This window comes from Cnephaeus nilssonii, assembly GCF_951640355.1.
Source record: "Cnephaeus nilssonii genome assembly, chromosome: 11".
Taxonomy (NCBI): domain Eukaryota; kingdom Metazoa; phylum Chordata; class Mammalia; order Chiroptera; family Vespertilionidae; genus Cnephaeus; species Cnephaeus nilssonii.
Window position 1 is genome coordinate 51,445,004 of NC_137082.1, and position 13,732 is coordinate 51,458,735.

The 13,732-nt window shown below is 44.7% G+C and overlaps 1 protein-coding gene across 1 annotated transcript in view; it reads left to right on the forward strand.

Annotated features, from left to right (window-relative positions):
* The first annotated feature begins 7,873 nt into the window (after nucleotides 1–7,873).
* The window catches only part of ZNF407 (zinc finger protein 407), a 398,590-nt gene continuing 392,731 nt past the window's right edge, over nucleotides 7,874–13,732 (forward strand). The window contains exon 1 of the mRNA XM_079783559.1: nucleotides 7,874–8,005. The gene's annotated coding sequence lies outside the window, so the exon portion shown is untranslated. The remainder of the gene's footprint in view (nucleotides 8,006–13,732) is intronic.

Genomic DNA, 13,732 nt, shown 5'->3' on the forward strand with positions numbered 1-13,732 from the left:
TTTATTTATTTATGTATTTTTAGAGGGAGAGAGGAAGGGAAGAAGGGATAGGGGGAAGGGGCAGGGGAGAGAGAGAGAGAAGGAAACATGGATTTTTTGTTCCACTTATTTATGCATTCATTCCTTGACTCTTGTATGTGCCCTGACTGGAGATAGAACCACATCCTTGGTGTATCAGGATGATGGTCTAACCAACTGAGCTACCCTACCAGGGCAACAAGCAATAAAATGTAAACCAAGGCCTAACACTTGCACATTTTCCTTCTGTTCTCCCAGTAACCAACACAGTTAACACCTACCTTTTATTTCGTAGAGTACTTATCATGTAAGAAAGATAACCTTCCTCCTCACTGCCTTGAAAAGAACTTTCCTCTCTAGGAAGCAAGTCCTGGGAGGCAGGGGCTGGGTTGAGTACATTCTATACTTTGCTCAGCAATCAAAAGTTCAGTCAATTGATTGAAGACAAAGGCAGAAATACAGAAGATTTTCTGCAGCAAAGTGATGTTTCTTTTATTTCAAATTTTTTTTCAGCATGATGTGAAAGAGAATGGATGGTAGGTGTAATGACTATAATTTCTTAACAGTTATGGTAAGTAAATAAATGCTTCTGAGCTTTTTAAATTTGGGTAGTGTGAAGAAAAAAATTGTCATTATGTGGAAAAATTATACTTAAAACCACTGTTCTAGTGTAATTTCTTATTCAGAATGAGAAAAGATGTCAGATAAATTATGCCTTTGAGTATAACAGAAAATATGAAGTTTTAAATCATTTCACCTCCCACACTGAAATTCACCAAAAGACATTTAAAAAGAACTTATATTTAAAATTCTAGTGTGGGTGGTTAAGTGTTCACAGCATACCATCACTGTTATTGTAGGTGGGCATTTGAATGTAATGACAGAAAATGCTAATTTAAAGGAAATTAGAACTTCAAAAGACACTATTAAAGTAAGTTAGTCATCAAAAATTAGTCACCCCAAATGACCTCAATGTTTCATTTCAAATTTTATGTAATTATCCTATTTAATAAAGAGGTAATATGCTAATTGACCATCACACCCTCACAAGATGGCCACGCCCCATCCCCTCAGCCCCGCCTTATCCAGCCAGAGTCCCCCAGTCCACTCAGCCCCGCCAGGGGGTGGCAGGTGCCATGCGCCTCATCCAGCCGGAGTCCCCCAGTTCCCTTAGCCCCACCTAATCCAGCTGGAGTCCCCCAGTCCCCTCAGCCCCGCAGGGGAAGGCAGTTGGGGGTGATTGGGCTGGCAGGGGAGGGCAGTTGGAGGTGATCAGGCCAGCAGGGGAGCAGTTAGGCATCAATCAAGCTGGCAGGGGAGCGGTTAGGAGGCTATCAGGCAGGCAGGCAGGCGAGTGGTTAGGAGCCAGCAGTCCTGGATTGTGAGAGGGATGTCCGACTGCCGGCATGATTGGAGAAGGTGCAGGCTGGGCTGAGGAACACTCCCCCCACCCCTCCTGTGCATGAATATTGTGCACCAGGCCTCTAGTAATCAAATAAAGGAGGTTATCTAACTTTGTTTAAAACCCCATTTGAAGAACCAGAAGGCAGAGCTCTGGCCTATTACATCAGCACAAAGTGAGGGAAGGAAGTTTTAAAAAGGAGAGTCCCAAAGGGGAAGCACCAAATTCTGCATATTCTGCCTAAATCTCTGGATGACTTCTAAACTATGGATGTGTGAAGCAGATGAAAGCCTCCCAGCTAAGGCTGAGGGAGGGTGAATACAGCCCAAATAACTGTGTTAGAACAGTAAGTACAATCAGCCTCTTTGGAGGAACATAACTGAATTCAGAATCTCTACCGATTACTCAGATGTCTAGGATACAAATAAAAATTACTAGACATTTAAGAAAGAGGAAAACATGATTCATAACCAAGAGAAAATCAATGTAGCGTAACCACAGAGAAATAAGGAAAAAAACCCTAGCTGCTTTGAATAGATGTTTGGAGATGAAATAGAATCAGGGAACATATAAGATAGATAAACAGAAATGATCCAATCTGCAGGTCTGAGAGAAAATAAAAATAAAACAAAAGACAGCTTCAATGCGCTGTGTATAATATCAAGATGTGTAATATGTATATTTTATTGGCATTCAAGAGAAAAAAAATAGGGACAGCTCTCTTCCCTCCTCTTAAGGAGTCTCTTTACTGGGACTACATCCTAGCCACAGGACCAGATTGGTAGGAGCAGTCTATGTGTGAATTTTGGACATTGAAAAGGGGAAATAGTCACCAACTTTACCCAATATGGAAAGAACCAGAGAACATGACATCACTTTGAGTTTCATTTTTCTTACCTGTAAAATGAAAATAATATCCCTATTTAGAGAGGTAATAAGAGATAGTACATTTAAGGTTTTAGCATAATGCCTCTCATATATGGAAGTTGGTATATCTCTTTTGTACATTCTCCTTTTAATTTTCCAACCTGCTACTGTAAAAATGTTTACTACTCATATCTAATAGGAAAAATGACATATACCTAGAAAATGATGTAAATCTATTGCTTTACTTCCTCAAATATGATAGTGTATACATATTTTACTTGTGAAGTTTGAAAAGTTGCTCTGAGTTTTTCCTTTATACTTTCTTAGACTGCTACTATGATAGATTTGGTAATAATCCGTCTGTATCATTTAAGTTGCTTCTTGTTGCAATTAAAAGAAAACCTGACAGACAATAACAGGACTTATTATTTTTTTTGGCTAATGTGAATGGAAAGGTCCCAACAGGGCTGGCTTTGCCTGAGTCCTGACCCAGGCTGACTGTCTGAGAGCCCTAGGCCTTCACCAGGTGTCTGTGCACTATTCATGTCAGATATGACTCAGCCAGAGGAATCCTTGCTCTGAATTTCACCCTTAGAATCAGAAAACTAGTCCTTAATCAGACCAATGGAAACTCCCAACTGGAAATGAGGGACATTGGGTAGTTGGAGAGATGATCTATCTATATAAAAAGCCAGCGACCATAACGCCGTAACGACCTGAACGACGAGTCGCTATGACGCCCAGTGTGGCCAGCGAACCGGCCTGATCAGGGGGTTGGGCCGCTGGCCAACCTCCTGTGGCCCCTCCACCAGCCGGCCTGCCCCTGATCAGACTCTCCCACCCCAATCAAGGGTGGGGCTGGTGGCCAAACGCCCTCCTTACCCCCTGGCCAGCCCCGCCCCCAATGGCACCCCCCACCCCAATAGGACCCGGGGCTGGCCAGCCAACCTCCTGCGGCCCCTCCCCCCAGCTGGCCCCGCCCCCTATGTGCTCCCACCACCCTGATCGGCCTGCAGCCCCTTCCCCTGGCCGACCCCACCCCTGATCTCCCCCCAACCTCAATAGGGGGCAGGGCCAGCCAGACAACCACCCATGGCCCCTCCCCCAGGCCGCTGGCTCCCAATTGGCCCTCAACCCCAATCGGGGGTGGGGCCCACCGGCCAATCACCCGAGGCCCCTGCCCCCAGCTGGCCTGGCCCTGATTGGGCCCTGATTGAGGGGGACCGCCTGGACCCCACCTGTGCACAAATTCGTGCACTGAGCCTCTAGTACAATTATAACAGAACTGAGTTGGCTCTCTGATGAGTGAATAGTAGTGACTGTTCCATATTATATTAACTTTAATTAAAGACCAGCAGTTTTTTAAAAATATATTTTTATTGATTTCAGAAAGGAAGGGAGAGGGATAGAAACATCAATGATGAGAATCTTTGATTGGCTGCCTCCTGCATGCCCCCTAATGGGAATCGAGCCCGAAACCCAGGCATGTGCCCTTGACTGGAACTGAGCCTGGGACCCTTCAGTCTGAAGGCGATGCTCTGTCCACTGAACCAAACCAGCTAGGGCAAGACCAGCAGTTTAAAACTAAATATGAGGAGGCAATAACCAATGGGAAATCTGTATTCTTTATAATATTCAAGTAACTAATTTTTATGGTAGAAGTATTAGCATAAATATGAAAATTTAAATGGTTTAAACCATCTCTTCCACCAATTATGTGTGATTGTTGTTATCTTTCCTTAAAATTCTATTAGGTTCCTCTGGTCAAATATAAGTAATATCTACTCATTGGCCACTTCTCTCTCCATTGCTGGAATTGTTGATGGGCAGGACCACTGTGGAAAAGGCAGCATGGAGAGGGCATAATACAAACTTAGCACACCCCGATAAATCCACACACTTAAAAAAAATAAAAAAATATATATACATATACATATATACATATATATACATATATATATACATATATATATATATGTATATATATATATATATTTTATTGATTGATTTCAGAGAGGAAGGGAGAGGGAGAGATAGAAACATCAATGATGAGAATCATTGATCGACTGCCTCCTGCACGCCCCCTACTGGGGATGGAGCCTAAAACCCGGACATGTGCCCTGCCCAGGAATCAAACTGTGACCTTCTGGTTCATAGGTCAACACCGCACCAGAGCCATGATGGCCAGGCAAATCCACACACTTGGATGGACAATAACTGAATGTCAAAACTGCAATTTTCTTTAGGTTAATTTGCAGCAAAGAAAGAACTATAGCCGAAACCGGTTTGGCTCAGTGGATAGAGCATCGGCCTGCAGACTGAAAGGTCCCGGGTTCGATTCCGGTCAAGGGCATGTACCTTGGTTGTGGGCACATCCCCAGTAGGGGGTGTGCAGGAGGCAGCTGATCTCATCGATGTTTCTAACTCTCTATCCCTCTCTCTTCCTCTCTGTAAAAAATCAATAAAATATATTAAAAAAAAAAAAAAGGAAAGAATTATAATCTAGATCTTCTTATCTTGTGGCAGATGGATTTGAGGATAATCCTCAATTTAATGGTGGTCCCACCCCTCACCCTTGGGAATGGCTCCAACTCTGATTCAGAAGTGCTTCGGAAACATTTAAGAAGACAGATTATTGCATGTAAAACTATAATGTAGAACATTACTTGTATCTCACAGATAAAATTCTACTCGCTTGGAGCAGTCTAAGATGATAGGGGGAGGCATCAGGTACAGGTGCAAAGGTAAGTAGTGCTTTAAGAAAACTTGTCTGCAATATTAGAAAACATTAGTCAATATAAAGAGCAGAGTTCAAAGACCATGGATGGGAAGCTGCATTTCAGAGAAAAGTGGTGGAGTGGGAGCTCCAACATTGGGAGGGGAACCAACAGCTCTGTCCAGTCAATGGAAGGAGTGGAACCTTGGAGCAAGCCACAAGGGCTCTATGAGTTTCACATAAACAGCCTACATTTGGTTGGGCTGCCATCTCAGTCCAGAAAAGTTGCTTGGCCTCCCATCACTGGGACCTCCATCCCTTCAAATGCTAAACAAAAGTTAGAGAAATGTTGGTCTACTCTTGCTTTACAGCAATACTGCAAACATAAATTAAAAATTCTTGTCCTGTGGCTACATAAAAGTGTGGGGAAAAATAATTTTTTAAAAAGCCCCAAGGTTTTACAAACATTTACATGTAATGTAAATATAATTATAAATACAAGTAATAAGATAATTATATAAATTTTATAGATTATATAAATTAATAAACATCTGTGTGTATATATATATATTATTTATATATATATATATATATATATAAATTTTCCTGATGAGACACACAAAACATTATCAAAAATTTTCTATATTCCTGGGTTTTTATAGAGCCCTGCATGAAATATAGTAGATGCTTAATAAACAATAGCCATCATCACTATTAGTATTATCTAACAAAGTCCTTTACAATATTATTATACCTTATTAGTATGATTTAGAAATTTTAGAGCCTCTTCTATTAATAGAATTTCAAAAGGGAAATTTACCCTAAATAACTCATTTTACACACGAGGAAAAGGAGGTTAAATTGACTTCCTTAAGGTGATATTATGATGTAAATGGTCAGGTCTCAGCAAAATAATGCATAATGGAACTGAAAAATCAACTCAGATTCTACTTCACTGCTCAGAAGATGAACTGTTAACTAAATCCTTAAGGTGAGAAAGGTAGCAAGATTCAGCACCTGAAGACCAACAGAATGCCTAATTCACATGGAGAATTGTGCTAGCTACTATTATTGTTGAGAAGTTTATCACCTTGTCATACAAGACTAACACTGTTAAAATAGATGGTAAAGATTTTATTAATAAGCACTACATTTTCAAGTAAGTTTTAAGTAAATTTCTAGGGAACTCTGAAGACAGAATCTAGTTTTAATTATCTGTCATTCAATAGGCATCCAGTAAATGTTGGTTAATGAAACAGATATAACATAGACAAGCTGGTCACCTGTTCTGAGAAACTTGTTTTCCAAGTTTTTATACAATTTTTAATGGACAATTACTGAGTCAGTATGTAGAGTGGAAAAGTCTGACTGTGGAGTTTAGAGCTAAGTCCTACTTTTACTAGCTGTGTGTTCTTGGGAAGGTTGATGCTTCTAAACAGCCCTTTCCTACTGTGGAAGACATGCGAATTCATTTGGATTCTATTGAGAATTCAGGTAAGGTCTACAAGTTCTCTATCCCAGCGATTTACCTTTTTCATCTCATGGCACACATAAACTAATGACTAAAATTCTGCAGCACACTGACAAAAATATACATATAATTTTGATTCATTCACACCAGTCCTGGGTGTGCCTGTCGTTCTCTGGACCTTAGTGAGCTGGGCGCCTGTTGGCTGTTCTCATTTTTTAATTTGACAATCTAAGGGAAAAGAGGTCAGTGCCCCTGACTAGTCAGGTATTGCATGTTTTAAAAATTCTTGCCACACACCAGTTGAATCACGGCTCTATCCTAATTAGTCTGATTTAAATAGCACTGAGCTGAAATTGGCCTTGAGAGATGATGTGGGTAGGAAGTCTATCATTTTAAGGGCGTTATTTCAAAGCCTACTCACTCTATCTTCCTAAATACAATTCCGATTATTTAACAGGTGCCCCTGTGCCTACAAGAGAAGTTATAATTCTTCGCCATCTAACCCCACGTGGGGTACCGCTGCCCATCTCTCGATAAGGTGTTGCTGTCCCTTCACTTTTCAAGTCTGGTCTTCCCTCCTGGGTCCTGAGTTTCAAAGACAGGGTTCTGGAATCCAGGCCCTAGGATGTTCCCGCACAAGGGGCAGAGGGGCTGTGACTGGGGCGGATGGTGTCTTTCTTCGGCCAATCCTTGTACCGTTAACGTTCACAAACAGTCCACGCAGGAGCGTTTTAAACACCCCAGGCGTTTTCGGTTCTGATGGCCCAACTGAACCACCACACTGAACTCCTTTGCCTCGGAATTCGGCTCCTGGCTCCATTCGGCTTGTGACTGCGAGGGCCCCAATTGGAGTCACCGGAGAGCTTTTTCTCTTCATCTGGAGGGGCGCACGCGCCTGGCTCAGCAGAAGTATCTCGGTCCTCTAAATGAGGGCCTCGGCTGCGGCACCACTCGGGCCGGGTCTAGGCCCCTCAGGCCTTCGCAGCGCCCGGGGCGCGTCGGCTTCTCCCGCGTCACCCACGGGGTTTTCCAAGGCGGGCGGCGAGGGGGGTTGGAGGAGGGACGGGAGGCGGAGGCAGAGTCGCCCGGGAGGAACCCGCTCGCGGACCCTCTAAGTCCCAGGTTGCCCACCCCGGCCGACACCGCCAGCTTTCCAGCTGGAGCACTGTCTCTCCTTTAGACTGACTCCCTCGGCTTTCCGTTTTCTCTTGGGGAGGGGTGGGACTTCCGGCTTCATCTCCGAGCGACTTCCGGCAAGAGATGATGTACCGAAAACAAGACGGCACACGGACCCGTTGGCCATTCGAGGTAAAGAAAAAGGGTACTTGGAGTGGGTTTTACTAAACCGGTCCCGAGATCCTGTATTTTGGCTGTAGAGTCCGGCGGTCGGTTCGCGACGGAGTTGTCCAGGGAGCCGCCGGAAGTCGCTCAACGGAAAGGCAGGATGTCCCGCCCCTTCCTCCCAGAGGGAAGACGGTGAGCCGGAGGAGTCAGTCGTAGGGGCAGCAGGAGCGATCCTGTCGGCAAACAGGTAAGTTACAGTCTGGCCGGGGCGGGGGGTTTGGAGGCGGGGACCGTCCAGCGTCAGCGCGGGGCCTGGGGGCGGTGGCTTGCGGGCCGGGGCGCCGGCGGCTGGACGCCGGGAGCCCCGCCAGGGCCCTTCGCTCTTCCTCCTCCCCCTTCCCCCCGCCTCCGCCCCTCCCGCTCGTCGGTCCCTCCCGACGCCTCCCAGACTCGCCCCTCACATGCCCGCGGGTGCTCGCCACCGCCGGCCTCCGCTCCCTCCCGCCCCTACTTGCTCCGCTCCCAGCCCCGGGCAGGCTCACGTGCACCCGCGGGCTTCGGTTTTCCCGCGGCGCCAGGATGTCAACGCTGAAGCGGCGCCCCTTACCGCCCGCTGGCTCAGGAACAGACCCAAACACGCCCGGTTTCCTTAGCCGCCCGCCCACTCGGCCTCCCTAGCTGCCACCCTACCTCCTTCCGTTAAGGACGCTGGGCTGGCAGCGGCCCCACGCTGTGATCACCGTCGCCGTGGCTAACGCGGGGGCCCGGCCTCTTGGGGTTTCACCCGCCCCAGCACTTGGAGGGAGACCGCTGGCTGCCGCACGCCGCTGTTCTGGCTGCGCGTCTGTCCCTGCAGCTGCACAGCTCCCAGCCCGCCAGCAGTCCCGCGTGTGCCTGCCGCTCTCCGGACCTTAGTGAGCCCGGCGCCTGGAGCTGCTGACCCCTGTCGGTTGCGTTGCATTTTGAACAGCCCATGTATTTCATTGGGGAGTTCTGGAATAGGATATGTTGGCAGGCTGGACATCCATAAACACACATGTAGAATTTCTTTGTTTTATAGGTTATCATAGCCCTAATGGTGATTGAGGTGTAACTTTACCGTCTGTGCCGGTGGGTCGCCTAATAGTGTACGCGTGCTTTGCGGTGAGGTGTTAGTCCACTTGGAACACCATATAGATATGTGGGGAAGGGCACTTGCGTGTGGATTAGAACATCATTAGGAGAGCACAGCAATCTTGTAGGAGTCCCTTTTTTGCCAAATGAGAACCAGATTAAATACTTTGGCCAAAGTTAACATCAGGATTCAAATTTCAAGGTGTTTGTTACTCATTCTTTTTCAAGTTTGCTACATGTGATATTACAGACTCCTTCTGGCACGTCTGAAAAATGTTAAGGCAGGGCTGTCAAGTAGCAAATGTCTTATTGCCTGATACCTAAGGCAGTTGTGATTATTGCTGTTAACTATTGCTACTGGTGCCTTAAAAAAAGCTGTTTAGGAATTATTTAAGATTTACAGAAAAGCTGCAAGATAGGACACAGTTTCACTAGTATTCAGTACAGTGGCTACACTTCAACAGAATTAGTTCCTGCTCTATTCCAGACATCATTCTAGGTGCGGGAGAGGGTGACATACTGCTCTAGAGGATTTCAAGGTCTGGTTGAGGAGACAGATACACAAACAAAGAGGATGCCTCTTGAAAGTGCTGAAATGGAGATACAGGAGCACAGAGGACAGTGTGTTAGATTGCCTCGAAAGGAGTGGTGAGAGCTTTCAGGATACCTGTTTGAGTCTCAAGAATCAGTGGGTATTCATTTGATTGATGGGACATTTTCCCCAACATTCAACCTTATTAAGTTTGTTTTCTGCCAGGAGAACTCTCTAACCTAATTTGATTCCCCCCATCTCTGAGATTCGTTTTGCAAGTTGTGAGAAGAATCCCAGTTTATCAATCTGTGAGAAGGAGATTAAATGAAACTTAATGTTTCTTATGCAGTAATGGAGATTTCTAGATCTGTACTTTTTTAAGTTCTTTATTTTTCATACTTGTTAAATACTTTTAGTGGTCTGGTCACACATATTGTTTATGGATAGGAGTTTGGAACTATAATTTGTGTTAAATTCCCACACCAGAGGGGACGTTTAAGTGAGTGTCTTAGTCAGCTTGGGCTACTGTAACTAAATACCATAGCCTGGGCGGCTGAGAAAGCAGACATTTGTTTCTCACAGTTCTGGAGGTTGAGAAGTCCAAGCTCAAGGTGCAGGTTCCTGGTGAGGGCTCTGCCTGCCTTGCAGATGACACCTACTTGGTGTGTCCTCACATGCCAGAGAGCAAGAGAGAACTCTGGTCTGTCTTTCTCTCAAAGGATACTGATCCCATCTTTGGGAGCCAACCCTCAATGACCTTATCTAAACCTAATTATCTCCCAAAGGCCCCACCTCCAAAGACCATCACATTGGGAATTAGGTTTTCAACATATGACTTTTGAGTCTGTGGTAGATGGGTTTCTTGGAATTTTTGTTAAGTGTAATGAATTCCTCCAAAATAGACTTGATAGAGAACTGAATAGGAAACTGTGAAATTAGCATTTATATGGCTTTTACTAAAGAATACACAATGTTATTTAAGTTATTTTAGAGTTATTAAATAAGATTCAGAGACCAGTGGATGAAGAAATTTTGTTTCATTTTAACAAAAGAACTAAGTGGTGACCCACAGTGGTGCTCTTTTAACTTATAGGTCTCATAGGAATGAATGCCCTTACAGAGTTATCAGTGAGGGCATGAGGACTGGCATTGATCTATTACAGTTCCCTCATTGTCTGATAGAGAGGCTGAGCTCCACAGAAGCTAAGTGACAAATTTATCCCAGAGATTAGTGGCAGAGCAAGGATTAGAATCTGGCCTTCTGATTTGCTGGCTGGCTGTTCTGTTCTTTCATCACTGATTCTCAAACTTACAGTGCTTCAGGGTCACCTTGGGGGCTTGTGAAAAGAGGGTCCTTACAGAGGTTCATTCAGTAGTCTGGGCTGGGACTGAGAATTTGCATCTCTGACAAGTTCCTGAATTCTGTTGAAGCTGCCGGCTGTGAGACCACACTGTGAGAAACGTGGTCTTACACTTCGTTTTTGATCTCTTATAAGAAGACAGTAAGTAAACCTGCATGGGTTTATGCCAGCCTAACCTTTTCCCTGGTACTCAGAGATTCACATTTTTCTTTCTTTCTTTTTTTTTTTTTTAAAATATATTTTTATTGCTTTCAGAGAGGATGGGAGAGGGAGAGAAAGAGAGAAATGATGATGAGAGAGAATCATCGATTGGCTGTCTCCTGCACGCCCCCTACTGGGGATCCAGCTGGCAACCTGGGCATGTGCCCTTGACCGGAATCGAACGCAGGACCCTTTCATCTGCAGGCTGACCCTCTATGCACTGAGCTAAACCAGCCAGGGCTGAGATTCACGTTTTTAAATTTTGAGTTACAAACAATGCACCAATGTCAAAATGATTAGGTGAAAAAAAGGACTAGAAATGGATTATTTGTCAGAGCGAGTCATTTTCAAGGATAATTTTTGTAGATAATTTTAGAGGTCAGAGCATGTTATTCTTGAAGGGGACACACTTGAGCTGTGAGGGTCCTCAGTCTTATCAACACTGACAGTAAAAAGAGTGTCCAGATCGATTGCCAGATTGTTTAGCAGTGAACATCAATTACTTCCAGTTTTGTTACGTGATGCATTTCTCTGTTATCTTGTGTGTTAAAATAGAGATCCTTTCTTATATATCAAAATCTCATGAGGCCCTAGCACAGTTACATGCCCATAGTAGATGTTACATAAATGAAAGTTGAACCCAATTAAAAAAGAGGAAGGGTGGGGACATAAAGTAGTTTATTTATTTGGAGAGATTTCAGTGCCCTAGGAAAGTTACTCTGCTCTCTAGTTATCCCAACTGCAGGTTTTTAGTGAATAAAAATTCCAACTTAAGCCTCATTTGTAATTATTGGAATTTTTTTAGAACAATTACTGGAGGAGATAGTGTATGTTTTATGTTAGAGTTAATAAGTGGTAAACTATACTTTAAAAAAAAAATCATTCATCTGAAATGATTTTTAAAAACATTTTACTTTGAAATAATTTTAGAATTACAAAAGGTTGTAAAAATAGTCCAGGGAGTTGATATATACCTTTCAACCAGCCCCCCTTTGTTAACATCTTTAACCACTAGAGGCCCGGTGCACGAAATTCATGCAGGGGGCGGGGGGAATCCCTTCAGCCCAGCCTGCACCCTCTCCAATCCGAGATCCCTCTCACAATCCGGGACCGCTGGCTCCTAACTGCTCACCTGCCTGCCTGCCTGCCTGATCACCCCTAACTGCCCCCCCGCCCCCCCGCCGGCCTGATCACCTCTAACTGCCTCTGCCTGCTGGCCTGATTGCCCCCAACTGCCCCCCCCCCCCCCCCGCTGGCCTGGTCACCCCCAGCTGCCCCCCCTGTTGGCCTGGTTGCCCCCAACGGCCCCCCCTGCTGGCTTCGTAGCCCCTCATGGCCGCCTCTGCTGGCCTGGTTGCCCCCAACTGCCCCCCCTGTTGGCCTGGTTGCCCCCAACTGCCCCCCCTGCTGGCCTGCTTGCCCCTCATTGCCCCCCTCTGCCGGCCTGGTCGCCCCTCACTGCCCCCTCTGCTGTCCTGGTTGCCCCACGTAGCCTGCTGTTCATTCGTTTGGTTGTACCTCACTAACCCCCCCGCCAGCATGGTCACCCCACGCAGCCTGCTGTTCAGTCGTTTGGTCGTCCCTCACTAAACCCCCTGCCAGCCTTGTTGCCCCACGCAGCCTGCTGTTCGGTTGTTACTGTGAGGGCATCCTGACCAATTTGCATATTACCTTTTATTAGTATAGATAGTGTAGTCATTGAGACCAGGCAGTTGATAATATAACATCTTCATTCGAGTTTCACCACTGATGTCCTTTTTCTGATCCAGGATCCAAACCAGTATTAGTTATCATGTCTATTAGTGTCTTCAATGTGACAGTTCCTTTCAGATTTCTTTATCTTTCAGGATCTTTTGAAGAGTACTGGTCAATTATTGTGTAGAATGTTCCTTGGTTTGGATTTGCCTGATTGTCATTATTAAGTTGAGGGTTAAGCATTTTTGGCAAGAATGCCACAGTGGTGAGGTTGTGCCCTTCTCTGTATTGTATTGGGATGCACGTGTATCATTGGTTGATCTCTTGGTTGAGGTGGTGTCTGACATCCTTCTGTGCTCTCAAGGGAAAAATTTTCCCGTTGTAATTAATAAGCCTCATAACTTCACTGATTTTGGTGCAGAAGTTTAAAAGAAATGAACATATAATGTTAGAATCCCTGGTGTGTGACCCTAACTATGAACTATTTCTTTTGGTGGGAGACTTCATTATTTGTCAGACCCAGGTATAGCAGAGGAGGGTAAAAAGAATAGGCACTGGGCTAACAGTTATTTGCTCAACTTGGTTTTTAATTGGAAGCAATGGAAACTGTTTGCCCCAATTCTTTTGCCGTGGTTCTGCAGTGTCTCACATCTGTCTTCCAGGGTATAGCTTTCCATAACTGAATTTCTTAAAATTCACAGCTTTTCTTAAAATTTGTAGAAGATGAATACCCTTCAGTTCTTAGGCAGTTGCATAAGGAGTTGCTTATCCACTCGCTAGTCTGTAGAGCTGGGTGTGTTCTCTTTGTAGGCCATGCTGATGAAATGCAAGATTATTACATATGTACACATATAAAGTGTCTTCTTTCAATATGCTTGTGCCTTTAATATCCCAACCAGAGTAAATTGGAAGATATTAATTCTGTTCTATCTCCCTCACAAGCTCTTAAGCTCCTTGGAGGCAGGGAACAGATCTCTTTTTATTTACCAATGAGTTGCTTGGTACCTGGCACACACAAAGCACTCAATAAATGTTTGTTAATAAATGAATATTATGTGTCTCTTTTGTTATT